The 9,271-nt window shown below is 33.8% G+C and overlaps 1 pseudogene; it reads right to left on the bottom strand.

The window, feature by feature from the left end:
* Positions 1–4,861: 4,861 nt before the first annotated feature.
* Positions 4,862–5,260, bottom strand: LOC143616557 (bifunctional dihydrofolate reductase-thymidylate synthase 1 pseudogene; annotated as a pseudogene).
* Positions 5,261–9,271: the final 4,011 nt, after the last annotated feature.

Raw genomic sequence — 9,271 nt, 5'->3', positions numbered from 1 at the left:
GTTTTTTGCCACCCTTTTTTCATTTCACAAGATTCTTCAGAAAATTCCCTCAATTCTTCTATCCCTGACTACTCATAGTCAGTTAAATTTTTTAGAAATCTTAGCTATTTTTATCTAATGATAGAAAAGGAGTTCTTTCGTATCAAAATATTAAAAATATTTATATTCATTATTGAAATTGAATATTGAATTTTAGATTGAATTTTCAGGGCATTCATCGAAAGGAGATATGTGCTTCGAATTTTACTTTCGAATTTTACTATAGGGAAACAATACTTTTTTATTCTTTATTATTTATTCATTCGAATTTTTCGTCTATTTCTGTCTTTTTTTCTAGATTCAAGGCCTAAGAAATCACAAATCAAAAATAGTGAATATATTCATAGGTTCGATAACTTGTAATAGAACTGATGCGTGAGAGAAATATTAGATTACATAGAGTCGACGAATGAGATGGGTTCATTAACAATTCACAGATGAAAAAATGGCAAAAAAGAAAGCATTCACTCCTCTTTTATATCTTGCATCTATAGTATTTTTGCCCTGGTGGATTTCTCTCTTATTTCAAAAAAGTCTGGAATCGTGGGTTACTTATTGGTGGAATCCTAGTCAATCCGAAACTTTTTTGAATGATATTGAAGAAAAGAGTATTTTAGAAAAATTCATAGAATTAAAGGAACTCCTCTTCTTAGAAGAAATGATCAAGGAATACTCGGAGACACATCTACAAAACCTTCGTATAGGAATTCACAAAGAAACAATCCAATTAATCAAGATACACAATGAGGGTCGTATTCATACGATTTTGCACTTCTCGACAAATATAATATGTTTCATTATTCTAAGTGGTTATTCTATTTTGGGTAATAAAGAACTTGTTATTCTTAACTCTTGGGCTCAGGAATTCCTATATAACTTAAGTGACACAATAAAAGCTTTTTCTCTTCTTTTATTAACCGATTTATGTATTGGATTTCATTCGCCCCATGGTTGGGAATTGATGATTGGCTTTGTCTACAAGGATTTTGGATTTGTTCATAATGATCAAATTATATCTGGCCTTGTTTCAACTTTTCCAGTCATTCTAGATACAATTTTCAAATATTGGATTTTCCGTTATTTAAATCGCGTATCTCCGTCACTTGTAGTGATTTATCATTCAATGAATGACTAAAAAATAGTCTACTTAATCCAATTATAATGTTTCTTACTTTGCAGTTGTACATAAGCAAAACATTGAAAATTGCTTTCTATTTCTACCCATCCCGGAGATTCATCCTATATTCCTATATATTAATCGAGTCAAATTATTCCAGTAAATAACAGAATCGTGGATAGGAAACTCCATTAGTGACCTACCCCAATTTATTGTAGAAATTTTCGGGATCAATGATTGGACCATGCAAACTAGAAATAATTTTTCTTGGATAAAGGAACAGATTACTCGATCTATTTCCGTATCGCTCATGATATATATAATAACTCGTACACCCATTTCAAATGCATATCCCATTTTTGCACAGCAGGGTTATGAAAATCCACGAGAAGCGACTGGACGTATTGTATGCGCTAATTGCCATTTAGCTAATAAACCGGTGGATATTGAGGTTCCGCAAGCGATACTTCCCGATACTGTATTTGAAGCAGTTGTTCGAATTCCTTATGATACGCAACTGAAACAAGTTCTTGCTAATGGTAAAAAAGGGGCTTTGAATGTAGGGGCTGTTCTTATTTTACCAGAGGGTTTTGAATTAGCCCCTCCCGATCGTATTTCCCCCGAGATAAAAGAAAAGATGGGTAATCTGTCTTTTCAGAGCTATCGCCCCAATCAAAAAAATATTCTTGTCATAGGCCCTGTTCCTGGTCAGAAATATAGTGAAATGACCTTTCCTATTCTTCCCCCGGACCCGCTACTAAGAAAGACGTTCACTTCTTAAAATATCCTATCTACGTAGGTGGAAACAGGGGAAGGGGCCAGATTTATCCTGACGGGACCCGAATCAACTTTTGACCCGAATCATGTCTTTCTATGTAGTTAACTTGTACCAAAATTTTCATTTTTGACCCGTAACAAGTTTTGACCTAAATGTAGTTAACTTGTACCAAACTATCTATTTACCAACTTTTGACCCATAAAATCAAATTTAACTTCCACGAAAAACCCGAAACAATTTTCATTTGAGAAACATGATTTGTTGCTGATTTTTGGAATTCACCAAGTATTTTGAAATATATAGTAAAATAATATGTTAATATTTATATATATATATAAAATATATAGATATTATATAAATATAGTGTAAAAGTAAAGTGAATAATTATTAATTTATTACATATATTTGGGTATATTAGTTTTGAAGAGAAGAAAATTATGAGAATTAACCAAAACATGACAAGTGTCCACATATTTATTTTACTTTATTAGAATAGGTAGATTTTACAATAAATAGCACTTTGAAGTTATTAGAAGCATGAAAATATAAATTGTTAGAAATGTAATTTAGTATTTGATATTTCATGTTGTTTTTGTTGGTGAGTTTGAAGTTGGGTTTCGGTTAATGGACACATAAGATTATAACTTGGTACCTGCATGGTGACCCGATAAACTAGTTGATGATGAGTAAGAGGCACGTCCCATGACCCACCGCGTATGAGACCTATTATGAAACCTAATTTTAGGATCCGTGTAGTGCTAAAACTACTTAAGGTCCATAACTCTTGCCATATACCGTCTATTGGCATCCCTAGAATAGATGTGCAAGCAATTCATGCAACTTTAAAGAAAGACTAGATACCAAACCCAAACAGAAAAAAGTATTATTATGTTACAACAACTTTTGACATAGGAATAGATAATGTTTTAAATTATTAAAGAAGATGCACAGATGCCTTTGCCAATACAAAGCATCCTGGAAACATAAAGTGAAAGTGGTTGGATCATAAAAATATGGTTGCTGACCCTACGCCATGCCAACTTGTCATTGTTCCTGTCGTACTTACACTTATTATATTCATGCTTTTAACCAAGCCTTGTTCATTTTCCAAGAGAAAATGCATCCAACCCCATATGAAACGGGTGGATTTTCATGAACCTTAAAGGCGCGCTCGTTTCACAGAATTCGTAGAAATTCAAAGGAATTGGAATTAAAATCTCATGACATGGCGTGTTCGTTTTATTGGAATTGGAATCTTAATTTCCTTTTGATGTGTTTGGTTGTCAAGGAATCGGAATCCAATTCCTTCAAATAATGGGATTTTAAACCCTTCCAATATTTGGAGGATTTCAAGTGAATTCGTTGGAAAATTTTGTGAAGATTTTTTTTTTAACGAGAACAACGAATAAAATATTTTGTTTTTTTTTATTTTTTTTGTTTTCAATTTATATTTTGAGTTATTAATTTTTTATTATTATTTTTGAATATTTTTGAGGGGTTTTTTATTTTAATAGAAAACCCTTAAAAAATCATAATGCAAAATATAAATAAAAACAAAAAATCTAAAAAAACTAAATGTTTCCGCCGTTATCTTCGTTAAAAAAAAGAAAAAAAAGAAAACTTGATTCCAATTCATGTCAAACGAACACATCAAGAGTGGAATTGGATTTCAACTCCTTCAAATTCCAATTCCTAGTGGAATGTTAAGATTTAAAATCCAATTCCTTCAAATTCCAAATCATATGCAAATTCTAATTCCAATTCCATTCCATTATGTGAAACGAACGCGCCATAAGGGTTATATACACTATGTTACACAAAAACTCGACTTCGGAAGACTGGATAATCATGAATGTGTGTAAAATTGCAAAGATCGTGTATCGTTAGAAGGGTATGGAAAGAATATAAAAAGTGATCAATTGATGCATTTTCCATATAAGAAAAGTGATTATAGCACTAGATGGTAATGCTTTTAAACCTGAAAGGCAATAGAATTGATTCTGTACATTTGTAGTTTGAAATGTGAATCATGTAACTACCACTAATGACAGTAACCGAATTTCAGTGGTCTTTGAATAATGTGGATTACACCAATAATATGCTTTGAATTATGAAATATCAAAGAAAGCAAGAAATGAAAAGGGGATACGAATAGTTATTTTGGCCTGCCAAAAAGTGCTAGAAAGCTCAAATGGGTCAAGCAATTAGAAAGTTGTCTAAAGTGAACAATGTTATTCCAAACTTACGTTTTAAGCAATGCGTACAATCATGTTATGTATAAATAGTAAAACTGCGCTATCGGGGTTGAACACGCCATACATATAGTCACTTTTACAAGATGTACAGCATAAACAGACCATTATAAGCGGTGGCGGATCTTAAACATCTAGTATGGATGAGCCGAAAGTCACAAGACCCAATATTTTTTCCTACTTTTAAATTTTAGGTAGGCAACCTGGTTCGGGTTGGGTCAAACAATAATTCCAAACCCCAACCTACCAAGTTGAAACAAATACAAATTAGTGAAATGCGAATTGCCGAATGTGGTCTCTATTTTCTATCGTTGATTGTTTCGATTAATCAATTTCACTCTCACACGAGTCAGTTCCGAACCTCATGCCTCAACAGACAGCTAAAGTGCCCAATCAATTAATTAATCGATTTTTACACCTAAACGAGTTCATCAATTCACTTGCTTGCTTCTCAACTTCTGTTCTGACTTCTGTGACGAACCTTAAAAGTCAGTAAGTCACAACGCACAATGGAAACTCCGTTTGTTGTTGTGTTCGAACATCGGCCAAATGGTATGGTTGGATTTTGGTCTTAATGTTTAGTTTTTTTTTATTTACAATTTATTTGGGCCTGGACTTGGTTTTGTGGAGTTTTATTTCTCAGTCTTTTCTTTATCTTTACATTTATCTTTACGTTTATTTTGTTAAAGATTCCTTATAAAGACAATACGGAGATGATGCCAACATTTCCAAAGCAGAAACCAGACTCCCGCATGTTAAAACATCCTCAGTATTTGCAATGTTAAGGCTCGTTGAACGAGTTAAAACAACATTGAGGTGACCAGTTAGTGGTCGATGTTTGATAGGTATGCTTTCCCATGTTTTCCGTCCCAGAATAATAGCATTTTTCTTTGCTGGATCTGATGTAGCCAAGGTGACATCTTTGAAAAACTTCATGTCAAAAGGCAACTTCCATGGCAGTTTTCCATCTTTACCGATACCCATAGCACGTGTGGCAGCAACCACAGCTTGATAACTCCTAGGTGGCATGCTGAGAGTGTCGGTGCATGTACCCGTGAGTGTTTCACCAGCCATGAATATATTGTGAGTCAGGGATGGAGTTAACAACAATAATTGACAAAATTCACAGTGCATTGGGAAAATTATTAGCAATTACAAGTTAAACACAAAATAGTTCTAGTATTCTAAATCTTCAAAAAGAAAATGATTGTAGTTTTCTAGTTTTTGTTAGTCGGACAACAACTGCTGTCTTAAATGTAAGTGTCAATGAAACTATAATCAAATTAGTCAAGGCACTGGATCAATAAACGATTTGTTATTGCAAAAAAATAAAAAACATCGCCTCAAAAACTAATTACAATAATTCTCTATTGATTACACATTCAAGGCCTCTACTCAAGCCATATATTCAGGGCCGGCTATGAAGGGGGGCGGAGAGGTTGACCGTCCCTGGCTCTATCACCCCAGTAGGCCCGATTTTTTCTATAAAAAATGAAATTATATGTGTGTGTATATATATATATATATTCTTTTAGAAAAAAAATGTGTATTCTTATTGTTAAAACCCAATAACTCAACTCATTTAAGCCCATTGTTATTAAAAAAAAATAAAAATTAATTGCACAATCCAAATCATAAATAAGTAATCCCGTTTTGTTTAAACCCAATAAAAAATCCTTTTACTTAAAGCCTAAGCTTTTCGCCTTCTGCCCAAAAAATTTTTAACGGTTCTTGGAGACGGCTCTGCTTATATTTTTAGATCTGATCCTAACTTGGTGACCAAGACATTACCATATTAATCGACTTGTTGGTCCTTCCATATTCACCGAGTCGTGAATACGGTCTAGAATTACCAACAATTAGGCACACAGATAGAGAATAACTAGCAAATTAGCCACTTATAATACCAAACACCAATATATATATATATATATATATATAAATAATCATATTCAAATATCCACATATGCAAATCAGAAAACTATAATTATGTGTTCTAAATGAAAAATATAAAATTATAAACAACTTTTGCACCTAAGGTTTCTGAATTCAGATCTGTGGTAAGTAAAGTGTGACGATCGGCGAACGGTGGCAGCCGACGATCAACGGAGCAAGATCTCTTGTGCTGGAGCCGGCCGGCGACTAGGAGAGTGCTGAGCGGAAAATGAAAGAGAGTTGGCGGGAAAAAAACACAGATTTTTCATATTTAGTTAGTGCTTTACAAGATAGTCCTTGAAGTATTATTTAACTTACAGCTTCAGTCCTTTGACTTTTATAATATTTGGTTTTCGGTTTATTCCATGAAAACCTACAAACAATTTTGGTCCACATCGATAATGATTAAAAATCATGTGTGAGCTAAAGAGTCATACCGGCATGCGCCGTGTTAAATCTTACTAAAAAAAATGCTATATTATAATTTGAATACGATCGGTTGTTACACTGAAAAGCTATTTTTTTTTTAAATTATAACTGATATTGTTATCCGGGCGTTATGGCGGAGCATGTTGATTTCATCTTAAATTTCCCACAAACCATATGAAGTTGCATGATAGTTCATTGTGGACCATCATCACCAAATCATTTACCAGAAGTTTTACAAGCGATTCGGTTAAGCGTCAAAATCACTAAGATACCCAATATCACCATATCATTTACTTGGCGGTGGTATTGATATGTGTGAGGCCTCTCCACCAATATAAGAAGGGGTGTCACTATCATTTTGTTAGGCGTCAAAATCACCAAGATCCCCAATAAGCCTATAAATACAACTATTGCCAAGATCCCCTACAAACCGGTTGATATAGGAGATGCACAAAGTTTATGTGATGCTCTTACGAAACATGTGGTAGAGAGACTCATTTGTAAAGCGTTGTTAGTTAATGAGTCTCAAATGTAATACTTGTTTAATGAGGACTTGATTGTAAAGACGCTAACTGTTTGTGGTTAGTCGTTGTGACTAGTCTTTAAGTAGCTAATCGTTCATCGATAGCAAACAATCGATTGGTTGAGAATTTTCTTTTGTTTCTTTTCTTCTTCTAACCGTAACAGATATCCATGTCGCACCTAGAATAGTTGGTGCCCAGTGATGCATGTTACTACATAAGAAGTAATCCAGAGATGCCAGTACTGCCAAAGATGTGCTCCACAAACCCTGTGACCCAAACATGAGTTCGCCCGATAACATTACTGTGGCCCTTTTAAATATGAGGGTTAAATATTGTGGGGGCATGCCACACCTAGAATGGTATCCATGCCATGGTGGAGGCTACACAAAATAGCTACATGGTCATGGTTACTTTATCTGAACAGCAAGTTATGGAGTGTGTTAAATCCTTTAACTTTGATGGATGGAATGGAGGCAGCGTTGCACTTGCTATCTGTTTATCATGATGAATGGCGTAGTTAGTAGCGACCATAACTACTCGATACATGTCATAGAGGAAGATGTCATTGTATCTTGGTCTGTGTTGTATGACTCAAATGTTTATAAATTTAAATTGCTATAACTTCATTTAATTATTTTTTGCAGGAGAAAAAAAATTGCAACAATTGACGGATTTCGTCGCGTCCATAGGAATGATGAGAAGGCATCGAAAGCAGTGGTAGCTAAACTACCCATGACTACACATATTGATTCTGCAGTTCTCTTTAGATACACCACAATATAAAATCTTATCTTATATTTCAAATGCTGGATTTGTTTTTCAGTTGTCACACTTGGCCTCATGGCGCGTGACCAATAGTTGATATCGTTTTTGTTAATTTATCAAAGTCCAGTTACACAACGAAAGTGTTTAATAAAATATTTAAATTTATAACACTGGAAATTAAATACCCTTTTTAATTTACAAAATTAACTTGTTTGAAACAAGTTTACATATGCTTTGTTTACAAAATTAGTTGAGCTATCGGCTGTTTTCTATGCCTACGGATCTTCTATTCCCACCGGGCATGTCCATTATACCTTACTCCTGATTACCTGAAAACACTTTTAAAAAATACGTCAGCTTACATGCTGGTGAATAGCTGACTCAATAAAAGGTTTTTATAATTCGTTATGACACAACACCAATAGCATGTAACGACTCAGCGAGTCTCAATCTCATCTCATCGGAACTAAACATACGCACAAACTACTTAAATGACGGTTATGCGCCCTAGAGACAGTTACTTGCCCCATTGTCAGTATGTCTATGTGTGCCCACTACAGATCATATATGTAAGGATTGATGTGCTAAAAGTAGTTATAAATTTATTAACTAAAATTATGCTAATCTAGACACTAAGTAATAATTCTAAACTCTTAACTTAACTAAAACTACTAAGCGGCAAATGAACCGGTCGACTTTAGTACAGCTAAGTAAGTCCGGATATCGTGTCACACCCCGACCAATGAAGGCGGAAATGTCGAGGCGCGACATGATTGCTCATTGTACAATGACACTATAAAGTTACAATATTTAAACAACTCATTTAAATCCATATCATCATAAATAACACAACAATTGTTCATACAAAATGCCAAATAGATAGATAAACAAATAACTTGTTCTTTTATTTTCTAATATCCTAAAGCCAAGATAATAAGTTTCTTCAAGTAATCCAATCAAGCTAACATCAAACCTGTAACATTGCATAAAATAGAGTTTGTCAACACGAAGGTTGGTGAACAATTTTCATAGTTTTGGCCAATAAGTATATAGTATGAAATCCACAACTAGTATATGAAAACAATAAATAATAGCAACAATTTAGATAATAAAACCGTCAATAAGAATACATTAACGAACCGTCAATAAGAATACATTGACGGCAATAATGAAATCGTCAATAAGAATACATTGACGACACCTTTCTATATGGGGATACCATATATACTCGGAATTAACGTATGATCATACTTTGATGAGGCTACCCGCCTTAGCATTCAAGAGGCTACCCGCCTTAGCATTCAAGAATTTGCACATAATCATGTAAAGCATATAACACCAAATCGAGCATTTATTTAAGTAAACATATACAATACGTGTTGTGGTTTAAGACTCAAGTATAAATCATTTGAATTTGAATAAGTATGCAATG

This window comes from Bidens hawaiensis, unplaced genomic scaffold, assembly GCF_021521415.1.
Source record: "Bidens hawaiensis isolate Kalapana, Puna unplaced genomic scaffold, B.hawaiensis_p1.1 tig00048058_1, whole genome shotgun sequence".
Taxonomy (NCBI): domain Eukaryota; kingdom Viridiplantae; phylum Streptophyta; class Magnoliopsida; order Asterales; family Asteraceae; genus Bidens; species Bidens hawaiensis.
Note: the sequence above shows the minus strand (reverse complement) of the source record. Positions and strands in the feature narration are given on the sequence as shown.